Source organism: Trichosurus vulpecula, chromosome 3, assembly GCF_011100635.1.
Source record: "Trichosurus vulpecula isolate mTriVul1 chromosome 3, mTriVul1.pri, whole genome shotgun sequence".
NCBI classification, from domain to species: domain Eukaryota; kingdom Metazoa; phylum Chordata; class Mammalia; order Diprotodontia; family Phalangeridae; genus Trichosurus; species Trichosurus vulpecula.
In genome coordinates, this window is record NC_050575.1 from 404,362,310 (window position 1) to 404,385,535 (window position 23,226).

General features: G+C 42.7%; 1 protein-coding gene and 1 non-coding gene across 2 annotated transcripts in view; one reads left to right on the plus strand and one right to left on the minus strand.

The window, feature by feature from the left end:
* Nucleotides 1–4,733, minus strand: part of ST3GAL5 (ST3 beta-galactoside alpha-2,3-sialyltransferase 5) — a 63,785-nt gene extending 59,052 nt beyond the window's left edge. Inside the window, exon 1 of the mRNA XM_036750844.1 lies at nucleotides 4,601–4,733. The gene's annotated coding sequence lies outside the window, so the exon portion shown is untranslated. The remainder of the gene's footprint in view (nucleotides 1–4,600) is intronic.
* Nucleotides 4,734–22,432: 17,699 nt separating this feature from the next.
* LOC118845165 lies at nucleotides 22,433–22,534 on the plus strand. The gene has a single exon (XR_005010031.1). It is a non-coding gene; the product is annotated as a U6 spliceosomal RNA (small nuclear RNA).
* Nucleotides 22,535–23,226: the final 692 nt, after the last annotated feature.

Sequence of the window (23,226 nt, forward strand, 5' to 3'; positions counted from 1 at the left end):
ATAAGAAAAAATTCAGATAAGCATAGGGAGACATACGAACTGATGAAGGATAAAATAAGCAGAACCACACATATAAAAATTATTTCATATGTATGTGTGTTTATATATGTGTGTACATATACATGAATAAAATAATGTAAATAGAAACATCTAAGAATATTCATTATGATAAACTGGATGAATTGGTACTGGAGAAGAGATTTTTTTAACAAGTCCCTCCCTCTTACCTTACGGAGGTGGGGGATTATAGGTGGGGAATATCACATCTACTATCAGATACAGTTGATTTATTGGTTGGTTTTGCTGAACTGTTTTTTTTTTCCTTATTTCTACTTTGATTGAAGGGAGGGCTCACTGGGTGGAGAAGGAAAGCTTGTGTTCAGAAATAAATGTGATATAAAAACAAAAGATATCAATAAAATTTGTTTTTAAAAATTGTTTTTAAAATGTTCCTCTTCAAACACAATGCCAAGAAGCAAATACACTGTCCAGATTCCTAGGGATTAAATGATAGGTGTGGATTCAGGAGACGGATGTTCAAATCCCCAACTGTGACACTTAGTTTTGTGACCATGGAGACTCGAGTTTTCTCATCTGCAAGATGATGATCATTCTGCTTGCACTACCTACATCATAAGGTTGTGAGTAAATAACTTTGTAAACTTAAAGAAATATATAAATGAGAGTTAATGTTATCTGACCAGAGAATTCGGTAGGATTATCAATTCCCTCTCCTTGGCCACTAGGATTTTTAGGAAGGGTTTAAAAAATTGAACATTTTTGTTAATATTTTTGTTTGCCAAGTAACACTTCTTTCTCATATTGAATTTGCTGTTGATTAAAATTTTCTTACAAGTATTTGTTTTCTGACCATAACTCTCATATCAGTGCAGCTGATTTTTTAAGATACTTAAGAACTTTCCCCCACTTTTTTTCCATTCTTTGATCTCACTGATTCCTCCTTTTTCTACCTTTTTTCCACCTTGAGGAATTTTGACCATTTTCATAAATTTCAGGAAGGCCACTGGGCCCAACAAGGAACAATCCTGGATTCTTCAAGTTATCCTAGGTCCAACTGAACTAACAGATATGAAAATTCTAACTACAGTCAATAAATAACCACATTTATAATAAAGGGTCAAAGCATTCTAGCAACTTAATAATAATAATACTCTCTACTGGGAAGGGCACTAGATTTGGAAGTCATTTGGCTTCTCTGAGCCTTGGTTTTCTCATCTGTAAAATGGGGGATAATATTATCAAAAGAGGATCAAATGAGAATGCAGCAACAGCCCCTTGTAAGCTTTAAAGCTCTAGGTAATTATTAGTTAATGATTCTTTCAATTAACATATTGTAGCATGTGATGTGGAGTGGTAGGGAGGAAGGAATAAGCATTTATTAAGTCATTTATTAGGTACTATTATGTGCCAGGCACTGTGCTAAATGCTTTACAAATATTATCTCAATTCTCACAATGACCCTGTAAGGGAAGTCCTGCTTTTATTCCCATTTTATAGTTCAGGAAACTGAGGTTGACAGTATCTGAAGAGAATCTGAACTCAGGTCTTCCTGACTCCTGTGCCACCTAGACCAGAGCAATCTGGAGACCCTGGCTCAAGTTCCAGCCATTCAGCTACCTAGTCAATTTGATCTTGGGGCTAAATCTACCTGGCAGCTAGGTGGCTCCAGAGTACACAGAGCACTGGGCCTGGAATTCCTGAGTTCAAATCTGGTCTCAGACTCTTACTAGCTGCGTGACCAAGAAACGCTCAGTTTCCTCATCTGTAAAATGGGCTGGAGAAGGCGATGGCAAACCACTCCAGTATCTCTGCCACGAAAACCCCCAAAGGGGTCACGTGGATGCTTTGGAGCCAGAAATATAGGAAAGCTCTCAAAAATGTCAGATTTTCAGAATTATGTAAGTAAAAGCATAAGTTCAGCTGACCGATGGAAAAGGCTCCCTCCCACTTAAGGATGCCCTGACCAGCATGGTTTCACAATGTCAGCGGTACACTATAACCCAAATTCTGTGCAATGTTGAAAATCTCTGCTGTAACACTGTTTGGTCAACCACACATTTGGAACATTGTTCCTATGAACTGACTGCTCCCTGTAACACTGTGTCACTCACCAGCAGAAGCTATAATTGACAACAGCGTGTGACTAGATTTTTTTTCCTCTATGTAAGTATGTAAAGCATTTCTGGAAATTCTTCCTTCCATAGAAGACAATTTACAATAACGAACCAAACACTCAGATAATAAGACAATGCAACTTTTACAAACCTAGTGTGTGGATGGGTAGGGTTCTGGACTTAGGACTTCAGGGAAATGAGTTCGAAATCCACCTTGGATGTTTATTAGCTATGTAAACCTTGGTGAGTCATTTAGCCTTGTTGAGTCCTAGTTTTGTAATACAACCTCTTCATCCAACTACTAGAAAATACATCGTGGTATATAATTGTAACAAACAATGGCTATTTTAATTATGCAGAAACATATCCTTGAAATGAATGTATCATGTGGTCACTTAATTGCCACAGAAATTTCTTACCAGGTAAATATTCTACATCAGTGATTCAATAACCATTTATTAAATGTTTGACTATTTGACTAGCATTATTAGTAAGCCCTGCAGATATAAAAAGCAAAGGTCTATACCCTCAGGGAGACATTCTAACATGGGACATGTTTAGGTATGTATATGTATGTATATAGTCTTCTAATTAAATTTCCCTTAATTCTATTGCCTTCCCTCTGTTAGTTATCTCCAATTTATCATGTCTATATCTTCTCTGTACATAGTTGCTTACATGTTGTCTCCCCCATTAGACATTGAGAACCTGGAGAGCTCCCGGCCTCCCCCCACCCCATTCCCAGCACCTATCATGCCTGGCACATGGTACTTACTAAATGTTTGTAGACTTGACTTTCTTGATTTAACTAATTAATGACAAAATGGCCATAAGAAAACAGATCTCAGTTCATGTTTCATTTTCAAAGTTTTTTTTTAAAACTGCATCTCAACACATTTTCATTTGCTTAAAAAAATCCTTTATATATGTGTGTTATTTCTAAAGTCAAACCACAATTTAAATGTGTCAAAGATGTCAAAATACTCATGGAACTAATGAGCATATTTAAAGTCAGGATGAAGGGGAGTAGGGGTGGTTCTCTGGCTCCTCTGTATCTATCATCAGACAAACACACGTGACAGCCTTACTTATTCTTTTAAAAGGCAATTTTAAATGCACCTTGAGAAATTGTATAATGTTTCAACATTATTTCTAGTTTCTCCCAGTTATTAATTCCCCCCAACATTCCATATTCATTTTGTGTATATCCAGTATTTACATATTTGTGGACAGGTACCCCACTCCCTTAATGAAACAGAAACTCCATGAGGGCAGCTCTGTACCCCAGAGCCTGGCATTAGTAGCCAATTTTTGTTCTATATTGATGAAAGGATCTGTATATTTTGGGGGGCTTTTTGTTTTCATTTTCCCCCACAGTATGTTATTTTTTCCAATTACATATAAAGATAGTTTTCAACATTTACTTTTAGAAGATTTTTGTGTTCTACATTTTTTCTACTTCCCTCCTCCCTCCCCAAGATGGCAAGCAATCTCATATAGGTTATACATGTACAATCATATTAAACATATTTCCACATTAGTCATGTTGTGAAAGAAGAATCAACACCAAAGGAGATAAGCAGGAGAAAGGAAAAACAAAATAAAGTGAAAATAGTACGCTTCGATCTAGCAACCAATTTTAATAAATGCCTGCTATACCATTAGAAATTCCCCCAGAACCTGTTCCAAATGTTTTCTACAGTCCCTTGCTACCTCTGAATTCCACAAGCAGGCTATTTAGCCATGACTTATAAATCAACAACAAGCATTTATTAGGCGCCCATTATGTGCCATGTACTGGCTAAGCAGTAGGTTTTTCAAGAAAAAGCAAAAACAGCTCTGATCCTCAAGTCTTACATTCTAATGGTGGGGGGCAGGACAAGCATCTCAAACCACATCGAGATAAATCCCGGAGAGATGCAGGTAACTTTGGCGGGGAGGGCACATCGCTAGGGGCAGCTGCTAGGCACAAACATTAAACCAGCTGGAAAGGCTCCACGTGAAAAGGGGAATCTTCTAAGAAATCTGTAACTGGTGGCGGTTACTCTCACTCCCTCCAACCAGGTTCTCTGCAGTTAATCTCACTTCCTCCGCAACAAGGAGGCTTTGACACCTGGCTCCGACACCTCCTTAAAAGCCCTGTTCCTCCCAACTACGCAGCTACACAAAGATGCGTGCACACAAGCACACATATGCACATGCACACACACCCAGGTACACGCACATGCATGCACGCACACACATCTATGAAAGAGCAGCCTCCGGGGATGGTAAGAGGGCAGGGAAGAGGTGGGTGCAGACACGCTTCGCGAGCTCACTCAGCTCCGGAGGCTTTTCTCAAACACTGACACCTCCTCTCCCTGCGGGATCCCTCGGACGCCCGCACCCCCAGCCCCGACCCGCTGCCCTTGGCTCCTTCGTCTTTTCCCTGCCTCCCGGAGGAGCGGACCCCGGCGCCCTCTCACCTGCCCCGCGCCGCCCGCGGCAGCCAGATCGCGGTGCTCCGTGCCATACCGCCCGGGCCGCGGTGCCCGCGGTGCCCCCGCGCCCCGGCTGCCGCAGCTCCAGCACGAGGGGAGAGCGAGGAGGAAGGGGGAGGGGGGCGGGGAAGGGGCGGATGGGGGCGGCGCGCGCAGGAGGCCGCGGGGGCGGGGTAGGGGCGCGTCCGGAGCCTTGCTCTGAGCCGGCTCTGCTCCTCTCCGCCCCTCCCCACCGGCCCGCGGGGATCCCCGCTCGCTCGACGACCCAGAGGCCGAGCCGCGCGCGCCACGCACGCGGGTGACCGCTCAGGGGGCCTGGGAGGCCGGGCCGGCGGTGTCCGCTACCCGGCTGGCCCGCGGGGGCACCACCCACCTCGGTCGGCAGGTGCGGCCGCCGCAGCCTCCGGAGCCGGGGCCGGGTCCCGCGCGGGCCGCGGAAGAGCGCGTCCCACTCCGCCGCCGTCCCTGGGCTTCCTCCTCATAATAATGCCCGGAAGGGTCCGGGGCCCGCGCGGCTCTAGCGCATCCCCAGGGCGGCCGCCCGCCCGCCGGACCCTCCGGGACGGGTGACCCAGCCTCGGCACGCGCTGGCTCGGCAGAGCCGGGTGACCGCCGAGAGGCGCGCGCGAGCCGCCACCCCCTCCTCCCTCCGCCCCCTCCCTTCCCTCTTCCCCTCCCCCTTTTCTCCTCCCTTCCCCCCTCCCCTCTTCCCCTTCCCTTCTTCTCTTTCCCTCCTCCCCCTCTCCTCGGGGGCTCCCCCGCCTTCCCGAGGATCCCTGCACTGAGCCAGAGAGGGGCGGTCACGGGGAGGCAAGCCAGCCACTCAGAGCCCGGAGTGGGCTTCTGGACCCAACCATCGAGACTGATGTGGGGACCCGCTTGTTCATCCAAGTTCACTCATTCGTAATCGACCCGATTAAGGAGAGCCCCGAATGGACACGGGGGGTCACGGGCGTGACCCAAGTCCTGCTTCCTAAAGAATTATCACCGTCATCGGCGGCGACAGCAGCAGTTATTGTGACAGCTAACATTTCTACAGAGCTTGGAGGCTGGCGGAGGGCTTTCTTTGCAGACCTTCCCAGTTTCGAGCCTCATGACAGGGAGGGGCTGTTATTCCCATTTTTAAAATGAAGTCCTGAGGCCACCCCTGAACGAGAAGCAGCTGGTCGAGGGTTGCACACAGGGATGTATAACAAGCCCCTCTGGGCGTGTGGGGAGGATTACCCACGACACACTTTTAATGTGCTTTATTAGCATTTTTCTATCACTTTCTTAAGTCTAAACACCCAATAAATTTTTTAAAAGCCCCAATTTGTAAGAGTTGCGGATTTCCCGGATGTAGATGTTCACACTAAAAATTAACATTCGACTCTTGAGAGTCCTTTCGAGCTGGTTACGCAGAAAGTGACAAAAGCAGGTCATCCTGACTCACCTCTTCAAGCCTCGTTTGCTAGACGAAGGGATTGGATTAAATGGTCTGCGAACCCCACTCTCTAGTTTTCCATCTCTATCTACTGACTGCTTGCCTGCTAACTACGAACACGCCCCCTCGTCTCTTCCCCCAGCCATCCATCCTTAAAAACTCGCTGGACCCGAACATCTCCACTGCCGTTTGCATTCGCTACCTCCTCCTCTTCGTAGCCTCTTACTGGATTTTAAATCCTCTGGCTTCGAAGCTCATCAACTTAAAGACCAGATATGATGGTCTTTCTCAAGCCTCATCCTTCTTGCCTTCTTTGAGAGCAGGGATTGTCTCCTGCCTTTGTAGCCCTGATATATAGCAGAGTGCCTGACACACAGTAGTCGGTTAATAAATGTTTGTTGACTGACCTACCAGCATTTGACAAAGTTGATTTCTCTCTCCTTTCTGGATTTTCCTCCTAAATATTTGTCTGCTTTTTCGCAGTCACCATTGCTCTATTTAGAAGACTATTGCAATGTTGTAGGTAAGAGTTGATCAGGGCTAAACTAGGATGTTGACTAAGAGAGAAGGGAATGTATGCAATCCACCTCAAGGTAGAAGAAACAAGATTTGGCAACTGATTAGATACGTGGGTTGAGGAAAAGTGAGGGATTGCATGTGACACGTCCAAAAAAAAAACTCATTATTTTCCCCCTTCTCTCCCTTCCCCCACAAAAATCACTGCTCTTCTGAATTTCCCTGTCGTTATCAAGTGCACATTCCAATCACCTAAGTCCTAAAAACCTTTCTGTCTTGTAAATGATCCCGCTACCTTCTCTCCCCCACCCCGCCCCGCCCATTCTCCACACATTTGCCAAAGTGACTTTCCTAAAGCACAGGTCTGACCATACCCACCCCACCCTCCACTCCATTCAATAAACTCCAGATTCTCCCTGTTACCTCTAGGATCAACTATAGACTTCTTTTTGGCATTTAAAGTTTTTCACAACCAGGCTCCTTCCAATCTTCCGGTTTTTTTGTTGGTTCCTCTGTTAAAATATAAGTTCCTAGAGGTCAGGCTCTATGATTTTTCTTTGTTTCCTTAATAAATGCTTATTGATCTTTACCTCCATGTCTTTACACAGACTGTCCTTTTGCCTCTAATTGCACACCCTCATCTCACCTCCTCTCTTGGAATCCCTGGCTTCCTTCAAAACACAGCTCAAATACCACTTCTGCATGAAGCTTTTCCCGGCAGCCTATGCTCTCCCTCCAGGTCAAATTGAGTATTGTTTTTGCCTAGTTGTTTTACTTTGTCACCGGGAAAAGGTTAAACCTGGTAGGAGATGTTAAAATGATGTGAAGTCCCCAACTATACCCCATTAGAATGTAAGCTTCTTAAGGGCAGACACTGTGCTGTTTCACTTTTGTCTTCCTATCTCCAGGTAGTACAGTGTCTGGCACATTAGTAGGCTCTTAACAGATGCTTTCTAGTGATCGATTGACTGATTAATTGAAATACTATTCAGCCTTCCAGAGCAAGCTCAAATACTACCTCCTTCAGGCAGCCTTGACTGTTCCCTCTCTATGAACTATAACAGCATCTTATTTGTGTCTTTCATATAAGGACCACATTCTACTTTATATTCCAACTATTTGGTTACATAAGTCAACTTGAAATAAAGAAGACTACCAAAATAGCAGCAACAAGGATCTTTAATTGAGGTAAAAGGATTGCAATTCGAGGCACCACACAGGACCAGAGTGCAGGAGAGCTGGAAAGGAGCAGAAGGGGCAGGGTTTAAATAGACTTCAATAGGGAGGAGTTAAATTGTTTTGCAAAATAGCCAAAGGCTGGGTAGTAGCTGACATCTGGTCAGAACAAAGGGCTCCAGGTACATAGTTTCCAGAGATATCACAAGACCTGCTCCAATCCTGGTGTCTGCAAGTTTTAGATAACCCCATTTTGATCACCACATTCACCATATATTCACAGCCCTACTAAATTGTCAATTGTTTGAGAGTAGGGATCGTATCGTTTTTCTTTGTATCTCCCTGGCACAATTCTCCATACATAGAAGGTGGCCAATAAATGTTTGGTGCACTGAAATGAATTCTTGCATTTGCCTAGCCCTCTATCACCTAGTATCCAGTGTGTGGGCAAAACCAGTGGGGAAGATATTTGGAGGTGAAACCACCCTTTTGAAACTTAAATCGCTAGACAGAAGCAGCTGCCTATTCTTGTAGATAGCACTGAATTTCTATGCAACCTTCCCCTCCTTAAGGAGAGTCTTTCATTCTGCGTTAGCCACCAAATATGTCTTTGATCTCTAAGCTTCAGAATTCTAATTCTTCAGAATTTCAAAATGTCAAGCCAAGGTTAGAACACCAAGTTTTGCAAACATAAATTAATCTGTCCCCAGATGACCATGGCAACTAGGTGGTGCAGTGGATAGGGATCTGGGCCTGAAGTCAGGAAGACTCATCTTCCTGAGTTCAAATCTGGCATGAGACACTACCGTGGGCAAGTCATTTGACCCTATTTGCCTCAGTTTGCCTATCTGTAAAATGAAATGGAGAAGGAAATGGCAAACCATCCCAGTATCTTTGCCAAGAAAACCCCAAATGGAGTCATGGAGAGTCAGGCACGACTGAAACAACACAACAACAAATGACCATGGCTGATTTCCACTCAGTTTCACAAAATTCACAACAAAGAATGCACAATTCTCGCACCATTTTGGTTGCTGTTATAAACCTGGCAATATTGGTAAAGGATAGCTCAATCAATTGATAAACTGATTGATTGATAAATTGATAAAATTGATAATTATTATGTGCTAAAGTGCTGGGGATACACTTTAAAAAAAGAAAGACAGCCCTGTCTTCAAGAAACTTCCAATGTAAAGGAGGCATACAACACACAAAAGAAATCTTAAAAGGGGGAGAGGAAAAGAAGGTACCCTGTGGTACCTTCACTAGCCAGTCTTTCTCTTCTATGAAAGCTTACAAATCTATCAAATGACTGCTGCAGACTAGGGTGCATATAAAGATAACTGAGAGGTTCTGCACTGTGCAAAGTGGAACTCATATCTGCCAGGGCTGATCATTGCCAATCCTAAAATGCTGATGTAGTTCCTGGGGATCAGCCTTAGGACCCTGTATGCAGTCAGTTTCAAGATCTGAAGCAGCTTTGATAGAATTCCAAGTACAAGCAGTACAGTTGGTAGGAAATGAAGAGTTGGCTGGTCTGGGAGCCCTTGAAAGGCTTCCAATTAGAGGGGCAGAGAGTCCTGAGGGGCCTGAAGAAGAGGGGGTGCCAAAGCTAATATAATCTCACTGGATATTGAGTTTACTAGTGAAGAGGTTTCTGGGGAGCATGATGATGATGGAGTCCAAGTCTAAGGAGGTGGGAGAGATTTTGCATGGGAATGGCATGGTCATGCATTTCTCCCACTTATTTTCAAGATGGTTCTTAGCATGAAAAATGTCCCTTTTCTGTCCTGGAAGTCGAGGCCTGTGATTTCACAGGGTTAGAAAATTCCTTCTACCAACATAGTTTAGCATCTTTGCTTCAACTTAAGAGTCCCAGAGGGTTACTTGTCTTAGAGCACCAAAATATTATGAGATAGTGTGTGTTGAGGCAAGACTTGAACCCCAGGTCTTTCTAGCTCTGAGGTTGCCTCTCTCTTCTCTGTGCATGGGTAGAATAATGGATACAAAAAAGAGGCTCAGCCAAAATCTCCCTTATGATAACTAAATTCAATGGTGAAACAAGTAATCACATGTAGATCCTTTATGGAGCTGGGAATGGGCAAAGAAAATGCTAAAACCAGGTGAAGTAGGCATGCTTCAAACCTTGAAATGAAATGCATCCCAGAACCCAAGGCTGATCCCCAGGGGCTGTATCAGCTTTTTAGGATTGGTGGTTATTAGCCCTGGCAGATGTGAACTCTTCTTGGCACAGTGAGGAGGGCCACCCCCACCCAGCATTGTCTCCATATGTGCTCTAGTCTGCGGTAGTTGCTTGGTAGTCTTAGAAGCTTTCACAGAAGAGGCAGATTGGCTAGAGATGCTAAAAAAGCAAGAGAGCTTTATTATGGATATGTTTGACCACCTCCTCACTAGACACACACACACAGAGAGAGAGAGAGAAAGAGAGAGGGTGGGGCAAACTTAAGGATTAACTTGAGACATCCAGGGGCATTAAGGGGAGGAATCAGGAAGAAGGGCTCAGAGCAAAGGATATGTGCAAATTTTGGTCCCTATAGGGGTGGGATACATGTGACTTTCAGATACCAGATATACAACTTGATCTTAATCACAGGAAGTGAGTGACAGGTCTCAGATGTGATGATCTTTAGGCCACAGAATAAGGAAGAAGATGATCTTGTTGGGGAGGGGAGGGGTTGCCCTTTGCATTTGGCAAAAACCAAGGTTCTACCAAACTCTTTACTCTTCTTTTACTAGTTTGTTAGGAGAGCTGGGTTCTCTTCTGTATATATCAGAACTGCTCAGAGGTATAGACAAGGGCCAGGAGGGTTATGGAGAGAGAAAGTCTCACTTAAGCACACCTGATGGTTATTCATCTTTAATGTGAGAGGTAAAGAGATCCTGGAGAGTGAGCAGGGAATGTCCTCTTCCTATCCCCTCCCAAATCATGACACATAGACATTTCCAGTATGGAAGATCCCAAATACAGAGAGTTCTAGAAAGAAGGCAGAGTTAGGGACTTTGTTTTATTTTAGAAAAGGTGGGGGGAGGGAATGGAACCAGTTTCACTATGGAGAGATTGGTAGAGATGGGGTAGAACCTGGAACTCCAGCTGTTAATTTAGGAACTGACAAAGCAGCAAAAAAGCCTGGGGCAAAGCATATGGAACACAATACATCCCCATTACTGTTTTGGGGGGAAAAGGGAACCAAGTGAAGAGCCCAGAGCCAATCAAGCCAGGGTGCATGAAGCTGAGGCAGACAAGATCATCTGGCACGGATTTAGAGAAAGAAAAGCTACAAGAATCATACTTTGGCAGGAAAGGTGTGGAGATTGGCAAAATTTCATCTTATAAAATGGAATCTGAATAATGGGGATTTTAAGAGGAATGCCTGGGAATGAAGAAGAGCTCCAGAACCTGCCAGGGGCAGTGGTGAGCCACAACCAAAGAGATGGCCTAGGGGAAGAATAAAAGTATTCCAAGTAGAGAGTTCAAGGAAAGGAAGGGTCCAATGATATGGAAGGGAAACAGGTTACTGTTCAGTGGAATGAATGTTGGCTATGGATGGCCATTGGACAAGGGTATAGATCCTATCTCTGCTACCTAGCAATCAGTCAACAAGTATTTAATAAGGGTTTACTATATATCAGACCCTGCCTCTAAGCTCTGAGGATACAAAGAAAGGCAAAAATACAGTCCCTACTTTACACAGGAGCTTACGTGACCAGGAGAGAGACAATAATTGAATGTAACCCCAGTCCCAAAGCCCATTGGTATGGGGTGCATTGATAGAGATGAATGCCCTACCCTATATGACGGGCAGGGCAGAGCAGGAGAGGTCCAGCCTGCTTCAGTCTTTTGGGGAATTCTTCAAGCTTTGAGTCACTTAGAGTGCTTTTGGCTTTCAGCTTTAAGAGGAGAGATAGAAGAAGCCAATTCTACTTCAGGTTGCTGAAGGAAAAGATTTTTGGAAGGCATAAGAGGAGCTGGCAGGCTTCATTTCATATATATGTGTGTGTACATATGTGTATGTGCATGTGTGTATGTGTATGTATCTGTATCTCTATATCAATATCTCAATATCTCTATATCTTTATCTATGTATGTATATGTGTATATATGTATATATATACATATACACACATGGGCACGCGTGTGCACACGTGCGCACACACACACACACACACATATCCAGCTTGATACTCTAGAGACTTTAGAGAGTTTCCATTTAGGTGAGATCTAAGACATTCTCTTGGTTGAGCCAAATTATCTTGCTCCCAATGGCAGAATTCCTTCATTCTGTGTTGTCTGGCATATATCATCTTATCATACTTTCTCTCATTTCTATTTTGCTACAATTTGGATAAATGTATTTCTTTGCTTTTCACTATGTGTGTTATTGTGGAACTTGTATTTGGTGGGAAAGGGTCAAGCCTTGGATATAGAGCTTGGGGTCCTGCTTCCCCCCAATAATGACACAACAATGAGGAGTTAGACTGAACCCGATCACATTCCCTAGATTAACAATATTTAAGAGAGCAAATTCTAGCCTAGTATCCCCTCTCTCTGAGGAAAGCAGAGTGGCTACTGGCCCCGACTACCTGCTTCCTCTCCTGGCAGGAATTAAGGCTTGGAGTAGAGAATGGTGGAGGGAGAAGAGTCTAGAGATATCTACTCTGCTTTCCCACTGAACCACAGAGATGCTACATGTGGAGGGACAGGCCCTTGCTACATGTGAGACAATCCTCTACACAACTATTTAAATAAAAGACATACAGTGTAAATGAAAAGTCATCTCAGAGGAAAGAATTCTCTTTTCCCCAGACCCTACATTCTTTTGAACTTCTGTATGATTGAAGTGGTAACCCAGGTACCCGATCTATATGTTATCCTTGGCTCCTCCCTCTCTCTCTTACCTTTCATATCCAATTTGTTGCCAAGTCCTATTGATTTTACCTTTGAAACTTCTTTAACATATATCCCCTTCTCTCCTCTGAGCACCCCCGCCCCCACTCACCCTGGTGCAGACTCTCATTACCTCCCACCTAAACTATTGCAATAGCTGCTGGTGGCTCTGTCTGCCTCAAGTTTTTCCCATTCCAGGCCATCCTAGACTCAGTCTTCAAACTAATCTTCCTAAAGCACAGGTCTGACCCTGTTATCCATCTATTCAATAAACTCCAGTGGCTCTCTATCACTTCCAGGATCAAATATAAAACCCTCTGTTTGCCATTCAAAGCCCTTTATGACTTGGCCCTCTCCTACCTTTCTAGTCTTTTTAGAGCGTACTATCCTTCACCTCCACATACTGTGCAATCCAGTGACACTGGTGTTCTTGCTGTTCTTCCCATAAGACATTCTATCTCCCAGCTCCATGCATTTTCACCAATGAATGTTAACTCCAGTGACTGAAATGTTCTCTCTCTTCATCTCCACCTCTTGGCTGCCTTCACGTCCCAGCCAAATTCTACCTTCTACAAGCAGTTTCTCTATATCCCCTTTGATATTAATGACTTCTCTCTGTTGATTATCTTCAGTTTATCTTGTATAAATCTTGTTTGTACATAGTTTTTTTATGTTGCCTCCTCCATTAGGGCTTTTCCACCTTTCTTTGTATCCTTAGTGCTTAGCATCGTGCTTGGCACATAATAATAGGTATTTAATATTAATATTAACACACCATTAACTTGATATTAATAAGTAATATTAATGTTAGTAACGATAATATTAAACTTGATATATTAATCATGAATACGTTATTGTAATTAACTTGATATTAACATAATAATAGATACTTAATATTACTACCAACAGAATAATATCTCAATACCAATAATTAATATTAATGGAAATATTAATTTTTCTATATTAATAATTAATATATTATGATTAACATAATAATAAGTTCTTAATGCTTGCTGATTGATTGACTGACCAAGTTCAGGCAAATGTGAGGTTTCTGATTGACATAGTTGCAAGCCCTCAGTGGTTTCCACACAAGGAAAGAGAGGACTCAGGGACAAACCAACAGGCCCAACCTTTAAAGTCATGTGATTAAGCAAAGGGAGTCCATGTAATCTCTTTTCTGATCACTAGTATCTATGCCTGTCTGATTGAGTCACAAAGGACTGCTCTGCTGAGCCAAGAGCCTTCCCTCTTCTCATCCCTTGGAATCATTAATGAACTTAAACATCCCCTATAGCCTTGATGGAACCTCCTAATTCCCAGGCTCCAGCTGTAGCACATGACACATCCTATAGGTCCAAGCCAAGTTCAGAAAAAAATTTCCATTCACGTGTACCACAATAATTATCTGCTTTTAAGCCCAGAGGAATATAATGGCCCCTTAGGTCAATATATTTCCTTCCTTTGCTGCTTTAGAGATTTATATTAAATGAAGTACAATTAGGAAAATTCCTAATATCTAAGCAGAGGTTTGGTTCTCTTTCTTAATTTACATTTGTATTTATCTCTAGCTAATCCTTGCCTTTTTGTGATTGAGGCAAAATTTGGGTTACTAGAAACATTTGGCTAAAGAAGCAAATAAAATATATTATAATGTCTGTTAACAGACAGACACTAGGAGGGAGAGCTAGGGAAAGAGAAGACCTTTTTTTGGAACTTCATGAGGCAAGTACAATAGGAGGTTTCAGCCAAGGTCCTCTACTCCAAAATGCCTGTAAGGCCAATGACCCTTCTTAATCTCTCATTTATTTGGCATAGTTCATTTCTGCTTTCTCTTTCACCTTTTGCCTATTGCCCTGGCTCAATCCCTACCTCTCTACTGCCCCCATGAAATCTGATTCGGAGATAGCTCCTAGTTTTTTCAAGTTCCTCAGAGGAAACCTCTCTGGCCCAATTAAAACAGACTTCCTGTTACACTTAACTGAAATGTCTTTGATTGACAGCAATAATAATAATAATAATAGCTGTCATTTATGCAGTACTTTACTCTTTCTTGAACTTACAGCCTATTTTCCCAGGCAGAATGGCCTCTAGTGACCTAGCCCTCAGGGGTTCAATAAATTTGGATAGGGAAAAAAATGACATTGTTTTCACTAACCTCTAACTAAAAAATTAACATTTCCTTCCATTATAAATATAGTTGACAATTATTCTGAGAAATGGTCTTTAGGTTTCATTGGAGTGAAGGCACAAAGGTCCCAATGACCCTCAAAAGGCTAAGAACCCTTGTCCAAGTACTTGAGCTGAGTCTAGAAAGAAGGTAGGGCTTTTAAGAGGTAGAGGGAAGGAGAGAGAGCATTTCAGACAGTTCAGTCTTCACTAGGAACTTTGGTGTTTGAAGTAAATTCAGTGGAATACGGGGAAGAAGAAGGGGCTAACTCCTGGAAAGGGTTGAGGTAGGCAGACTAGAGACAGAAGTTCTGGGAATCAAGGAAGGGAAGAACTGGGAAGCCAGGGTGTTTGAAAAGGCAAGATCTGGCTCAGAGCCAGGTGCATGGCCGAGTCCTTCAAGGTCTATGTGCCGGACTAGTAAAAAAGAGAAAACTGCTTAATGGACTATTTGCTCAGCTATTTACAGGTTAAAAAAGATTCCAGAGGACTTAGAGTAGGTTGCTTATAAAAGTTGCAAAAGATAAGTTCCCACATGGGAGGTCCTGTGTCTTGATAACACTCTAGTGAGTCTTGGAGGTAACTTCCTTGAGATAACATAGATCCTGACCTGTAACATTCTACACAGAGGAGCTTAACATGCTCCTGTCTGTCCCCCAGGTTCTTGAGGTGACTCTCTTTGCCAAGCTGAAGAAAATACTATACTGTGACTCCAATCAATGCAGTTCAGTCCATCACTCAACAAGTATTTATTAGGTACCTGCTGTGTGCCTAAGAGAGAAACAATGCCTACTATATGCAAGGAGGAGATCTGTTTCTTCATGCGGAGGAGGAATGACTTAGAGGTCATTTATGTTCCCAGCGCTTAATACAGGACCTGGCATATAGTAAATGCTTGAAGGATCTGGACAGGATGGAGGGACCTCAAGAGGAAGAGAGGTGATTGCTGAGTAATGGGAGGGTCCAGATGTGACAGTGGAAGAGCAATGAGCAGACCTCCACCTTCTCTCATCCTGGTATGTCCTGGGAAGGGAGAAAAGACACTGCCAGCCATAGAGAGGGGGCCAAGAGATGTGGTGTCTCCAGCACCAAAGATGGTGCTGAGATAAAAGAGAGGAATTTGTTAACCCTAGAGGAGGGCTCCTGAGGGAGGGCAGAGGATAAGGCCTTGGCCTAAGACAGTTTTTACTAGGCAGGAGTGATGAGGAAGTCTAGGCCAGCCTCACTCCAACTTTACCACAATAATGTTCTTGTCTGATCTCTTGCTTACCCTGAAAGTGACAGTCCCACCCCCCCCCCCCATCCACCCCACTGTGAGGTCCTTGGGCAAGGTAGACCTAGTTGTGGTACTGCCACGTCAAAAGGTATACACAGTTGTACAAACTTTTGGGCATGGTCCCAAATTGTTCTCTAGAATGGTTAGATCAGTTCACAAATCCACCAACAATGCATTAGTGTCTCAGTTTCCCCATACCCCCTCCAACATTTGCCATTATTTTTGTCATATTAGCCAATCTGATAGTTGCGAGGTAGTCTCTCAGTTGTTTTAATTTGCATTTTTCTAATCAATAGTGATTTAGAGCATTTTTTTTTCATTTGACTAGAGATAGCTTTCATTTCTTCATCTGAAAACTGCCTATTCGTATCCTTTGACCATTTACCAATTGGGGAACAACTTCTATTTTTAGAAATTTGACTCAGTTTTCTATATATTTGAGAAATGAGGTCTTTATCAGAAATATGTTTCAAAAAAAATTTTCCAGTTTTCTGCTTTCCTTTTAATTTTGCTTGCATTATTTTTGCTTGTGTAAAACCTTTTTTATTTTATATAATCAAAATTATTTATTTTACATTTTGTAATACTCTTTATATTTTCTTTGGTCCTAAATTCTTCAGGGACATTTCTATAGCAGCCCTGGAATTCCTTGGAAGGGGGCTATAGGCATAGAAGGAGGTTTAAGAGTAGAAGAGGTCATGCCAGACTAACTTCATTTCCTTTTTTGACAGGAATTTTAAGATTAGGATTCCTAAACCAGCAGATGGTAGATACACTGGGAGAGGGGTGCTGTGGATATAGCTCATTGAGATTTTCACAGAGTTTATGATAAAGTAGCTCGTACCCTTCTTGTGGAAAAGATGGAGGGATACAGATCAAGCAATAACAATTACATAGACACAGAACCAGTTAAATGACTGAACTCAAGAATAATTGCTAATGGTGCAATCATCACATCTGCAATGGCAGACCCCAGTGATCTATGTGTACTTGGCCATTTGCTGCTTAACATTTTTATCAATGAATTGAAGAGTTTACTTAGATGGGTGCAGTGGATAGAGCACTGGGCCTGGAGTCAGGATGACCTGAGTTCAAATCCAGCCTTAGACACTTCCTAGCTATGTGATCCTGCGCAAGTCACTTAACCCTGTTTGCCTCAGTTTCCTCATCTGTAAAATGAGCTAGAGAAGGAAACAGCAAACCACTCTGGTATCTTTGCCAAGAAAACCCCAAATAGGGCCAGAAAGAGTCAAATATGACTGAAAATGACCAAACGACAAAAAGAGATGGAGAAATGACTGAGACACTTCTCAAATATAAAATAATAAACACAGGGACACCAGGTGGAAAATTTAACACAGGTACTCCATCAGCAGAGTAGAAGGAGGAGAGGGAGCTCGGATGTTGTCAGGTGTTGGGAGGAGGGGACAGTTGTGGCTCAATCCCTCCCTTTCCCTCCTTTCCACAAAGAAATTCCCAACCTGCCCCAACCTGTTCTTTTCTGAGGCTGTCCCTTCCCTTTCTCCTTTTCAGGCAAAAGAACTTCTGTCCAGCTGTCCCTCTGAAAGCAGCAGGGTTTCATCCAAGTAAGAATGAGCAATAATCCCAGCATTGCCTTCCTCGACAAGGCTCTTCCAAGGGACAGAAATAGCACAAAATTATAGATCTTGTGGTTTCAACTCGATGCCCTCTGGGCAGCAGGGCAAGGTGGAAAGCCTCCTAAATTTGGAGTCTGAGGACCTGGGTTCAGATCCCAGCTCTGTCACTTACTACCTTGGGCAAATCACAAAATCTCCCTGCATCTCAGTTTCTTCATTTGTAAAACGAAGATAATGACAACATCTACCTCCCAGGGTGATTGTGAAAATAAAATGAGATGATACTTAGAAAGCACTTCGTAAACCTTAATGTTTTGTATCCATACTTTTCTAATTTCATAACATAATAATTTTTTGTAATTTTTACAATTTTATAAATTATTTTGTTTTGTATAAATTCATTTATAAAATGAAGTGATAAGAATGGATGGCCTCTGAGGTTCCTCCCAACTCTGTACGTGTATATTATCTATGTGTATGGGGGGAATGTCCTTTCCTACTCAAGAGATTTTATCCCTTGAGTCACTATAGTAACAGATTCTCCCTCTCCCTTAATTGAATGTTTCTTAATTCTTGTGTGGTTTTCACATTGTCAATTGCAGAGCCAGTTTAAGGGTGTATTTCATGCTGCCCTCCTCAGGCACCAAAATTGATAGTTATGTTCTCCCTATTTACTGCAAAAATATATTCCCACAGAAGTTCTCAGGGGACCTGTTTACTCTTAGTCTGTCCACTTAGCCCTCTCCAAGTACTTTCTACAAAGTGCTCTTCGATTATGAACTGAACACATTTTCCTCTCCAGTGGCCTGACCCACGCCAAGGGCAATGGGAGAATGACCTCACCCTTCCTCCCTTCTCTGCTCTTCGAAGAATGTCACAGATGCAAGCTGTGTCTTTTCCCCCTCTTCACTGCAGCATTACACTGATGGCTTGTTTTTAGCACTGTAATTTACTCTGATTTCTACATCCTTTCTGGCTGCATGTGCCTACAACCATTACTTCCTGATCTTCTATTTGCGCGCTTTATTTCTCATTTCAGATGGTCTGCCCTGTAGACTCTATCTGAATTACATTCCAAGTGTCTTTGTATGTACTTCTACAATTTACCAAGGTTGGCTTTAATCCTGTCCTATGCTCCTAGGTACCCACAGTAGTTCTGTGATTTTATTTTCCACTTACCCCAGTACAGGACTGATTCCCCCAGAGAAGGTCAGACAAATCTGAATACGAAGTGTCCAGAAGTGGCAGGACAGCTGCTACTATCCCTCACCCCCTCTCCCTACTTATCCCTCCTAGCCACAGACCTTTAGGGTTCTGTAATTCCATCTCTTTGGGTATTTCTTTCACTGATAAAACCCACGACCCCTGGGGAGGCAGTTAGTAGGTGGTCTTTAAAAGTTGCAGTGGTTGAAAAATTCAAGACCCTGTGACTAACAGTTCAATGAGCTCAGCTAGTGCTTGGATAATATACATATATATGGTCCATCACTGGGTCTGGACTTGATGACTGCCCAGCTTTGAAGAAAACTACCAGAGAATCATTTTCCCCCAGTATAGCCTGCAAGAACCCAGGACTATCTCTAAGGTTTAATCATATATAAGGAGAAGACTGTATGGAGGAATTCCACCTTAGCCCCTTCCCCAGTTTTCACCTTTAAAAAAATGTAGAAAAGGTAGATTACCTTATATGTCACCGGGCAAGTCATTACAGGCAGCTAAATGGTATGGTGAACAGAACACTGGGGCTGGAGTCAGGAAAACCCAAGTTCAAATACTTCCTCAGACACTTAACAGCTGTGTGACCTTGAACGAGTTACTTAACCTATCTGCCTCAATTTCTTCACCTGTAAAACCAGGCAAGAAACATTTATTAAGCACCTACTATGTACCAGGTACTGTGATACATTCTGGAGATATAAATTTGAAAAAGAAACACAGTTCTTGTCTTCAGGGAAGATACCCCTTCAGGGCAATGATGGGAGAGTCCAAAGGAATGCAACTGAGTGGGAAATGAAGACATGGCGGCCTGAGCACCCTCCTCAAATGGAGGTTTGAGGAAACATTCTCTGTGCCTTCCCATTAGAGGGACCCCAGGGACCCAGGTACTGATAAGTTGTGAGTACCAAGGCTGACTAGATCTTGCAGGATGATGATGTTTCCAAGGCACAGCGGGAAAGTTCAAAAGCGCATAGCTAAGGTGAGAAACAGGAATGATAACAACACCTCCCTCTTAGGGTTACTGTGAGGGTCAAATGATGTAACACATATAAAGTGCTTTGGAAACCTTCAAGTACAGTTTACATATGTCTGTACAAAAATATATGTATGTATTATGTACATATAATTCACCTTTCTCTGTTATCTTGCTGAAAGTATTTAGAGATATAAATTTAGAGACTAGAGATAAAGTATTTAGAGATAGAAATGTCCTCAGAGCTCTGGCTACAACCCTAAAATTCTGGTATGTTGTCTCCTTGTTTTCATTAACTTTATCGATGATAATGATTTGTTCTTTAGCCCACCAATTCTTTAGGATTAAGTAATTTAGTCTCCAATTAATTTTTAATCCCTTTTTTGCAGCCCTTTATTGAATTTTTTTTTGCATTGTGATTAGTAAATAGGTAGGCATTGAATTGGGCAGCTAGGTGGTGCAGTAGATAGAGCACCAGGTCTGCAGTCAGGAAGATTCATCTTCCTGAGCTGAAATTTGGCTTCAGATATTTACTAGCTGTGTGACCCTGGGCAAGTCACTTACCTCTGTTTTCCTCAGTTTCCTCATCTGTAAAATGAGCTGGAGAAGGAAATGGCAAACCACTCCAGGATCTTTGTCAAGAGAACTACAAACAGAATCATGAAGACTCAGATATGACTGAAAATGACTGAACGACAACAACATAAAGGAATGGGATAGGTGAAAGAGGAGACAGAGGACATGTCCTGGTGAACAATAAGAACAAAGACATGGAAGGGAGAGAGTTTAGAGTCTGTTCAAGGGTTATCCAACTTTCTGATCTGGCTCAAGTGTAGAGGCTGGGGAGAATAATAGTATGAGATGTCTGGAAATTAGGGTAGTGCCAGGATTTCAACTTGGAAAGCACCAGGTTATCAAATATCAGAGCTTGAAAAGAACTTTGTCATGATCTATCCAAGCCTACCCTCCTACTCTGCAGATAAGCAAACTGAATCCGATGGGGTGACTTGTTCAAGGTTCCCCAACAAGGATACCAATGAAGTATTCTTTCTAGGTCAGCAGTAAGCAAGGAACACGTTCCTGAGGGAATGAGGAGCAAAACTGCGAAGTTTTGACGGGTAGTGGAGCTGTACGAGGGCATAGAGAAAGGAATCTCAAGAACATGGGGTTCCAAGTAGGGAATGCACACTAAGTATCCAGGGCATGGGGCAGCCCTTTCTTCCTTGTTCATAACCAGGAGGCTATGTCAATCCCTGAATTCAATCATGCCAAGCTAAAAGAGAGCCTGCCAGCTCCTGGGGCAGTCAGCAGCCTGAGAGACATTGGTACCTCTCTCTGCACAGGGAGTCTCCTTATGCATCTGGATTCCTGCCTGCCCTCTGGGAGGACTTGGCATGGTTCTTCTCAACTGCCTCTGCCCTCGCATGGCTTCCTGCCAAGGTCGAAACTCTCTCTTTCACAGACCTCTTCTCGTTTGCTGAAGGAATATACCACCAAATAACTCCCTTAGCAGAAATCTTTGCAGTCCCTACATGAGATAGGCTCTATGGGGATTATTATACCTAGTTTTGCTTTGGTTTTTTTTTTTTTTGGCCTGAAATTTTTATTCCATTGATAGAGAGCTCCTTCCATGGAAATAGATCAGTCTTCTACAACTGGTCATCTTAGAGAATTGCCTGTAGGTGTCAAAGTAAGGATTCGAACACAGGTTTTCTTGACTCTGGCGCTATGCCATGATGCCTCTGCAGTTTTACAGATGAGGAACTGAGGCTCAGAGAGATTAAATGTCTTGTGCCTGGTATGTGTCAAAGGCAGATCTTCCTGACCCCAAAGTCACCCTCTATCAACAACATCAACATCACCACCAGCACCACCAACAACAATGACAGCTACCATTTCCAATGTGTTTTAAGATTTGTAAAACTCTTCATCTGATCCTTACAACAACCCTGTGAGATAGGTGCTTACAGATGAAGAAACTGAGGCAAATAGAGGTCACACAGGTAGTCAGTGTCTAAGGAAGTTTCAAACTCAGGTCTTCCTGACTCAAAGTCTAGCATTCTACCCACTTTTATCACACAGCTATCTATTATTGCACAGTGCCTCTGCCATTTCTACAGATGAGGAAACGGACTCCGGGAAGCTAAGGGATTTGCCCATGGTCATATAGCTAGGAAGTATAAGGGGCAGAATTCAGACTCAGCTCCTCCACACTCCAACCCCAGTACTGTTTCCACTCTCAGTCCTATTATGAGTAGAGAATTGTCACAACTCTCATTTACATGTTTCTTCGTGCTTACAAAGTACTCTCTATATATTATTTCATTTGACCTTCATAAGTGAGGGAAGTGGTGCAAGTGTTATTTTACAGATTAGGAAAGCCAGTGGATAGGCAACTTACCCAAGGTAAGGACTCCTAACGAGGCCAGCTTCCAGACCACTGAGCCTTGACTTTCAGCTCAGTCAGACCGGATTCCCTTGTTCTCCCAGGCATGGCTGTCTCCCCAGTGCCAGGAGGAAACAGAATATTAGACTTTCACCTTGGAAAATGTAATCACTGGGGCTCAATTCAGTAGTATGCGGACTAAAATCAGAATGAAGCAGAAATTAGCATGGCTCCTGTGCAAAAATGACACGCCAATTCTTGAAGCATTTCTTATTTTTCAGAATAAGATATATTTTCAGATACAGCCAATGTGGGGATTTGATTACTAAGATTAGAAGGAAGGCAGAAAGTTGAGAGAAAATTTTTACAGCAAGTTTCTCTGATAAAGGTCTCATTTCTCAAATATATAGAGGACTGAGTCAAATATATAAGTATAGAAATCACTACCCAATTGATAAATGGCCAAAGGATGTGAACAGGCAGTTTTCAGATGAAGAAATCAAAGCTATCTCTAGTTATATGAAAAAATGCTTTAAATCACTATTGATGAGAAAAATGCAAATTAAAACAATTCTGAGGCACCATCTCACACCTATCAGATTGGCTGATATGCCAGAAAAGGAAAATGATAAATGTTGAAGGAGATGAGGGAAAATAGGTACATTAATGAACTATTGGTGGATCTGTGAACTGATCCAACTATGCCCAAAAGGCTACAAAACCGTGCTTACCCTTCGATCCAGCAATACCACTCCTAGGTCTATATCCTAAAAAGAGCAAAGAAAGGGGGAAAGAACCTGTGTATACAAAAATATTTATAGTGGCTCTTAAGTGGCAAGGAATTGGAAATCGAGGGGATGCCCATCAATTGGGAACTGGCTGAACAAGTTGTGATATGTGAATGTAATGGAATATTGTTGTGCTATAAGAAATGAGGGGCATGTAGATTTCAGAAAAACCTGGAAAGACT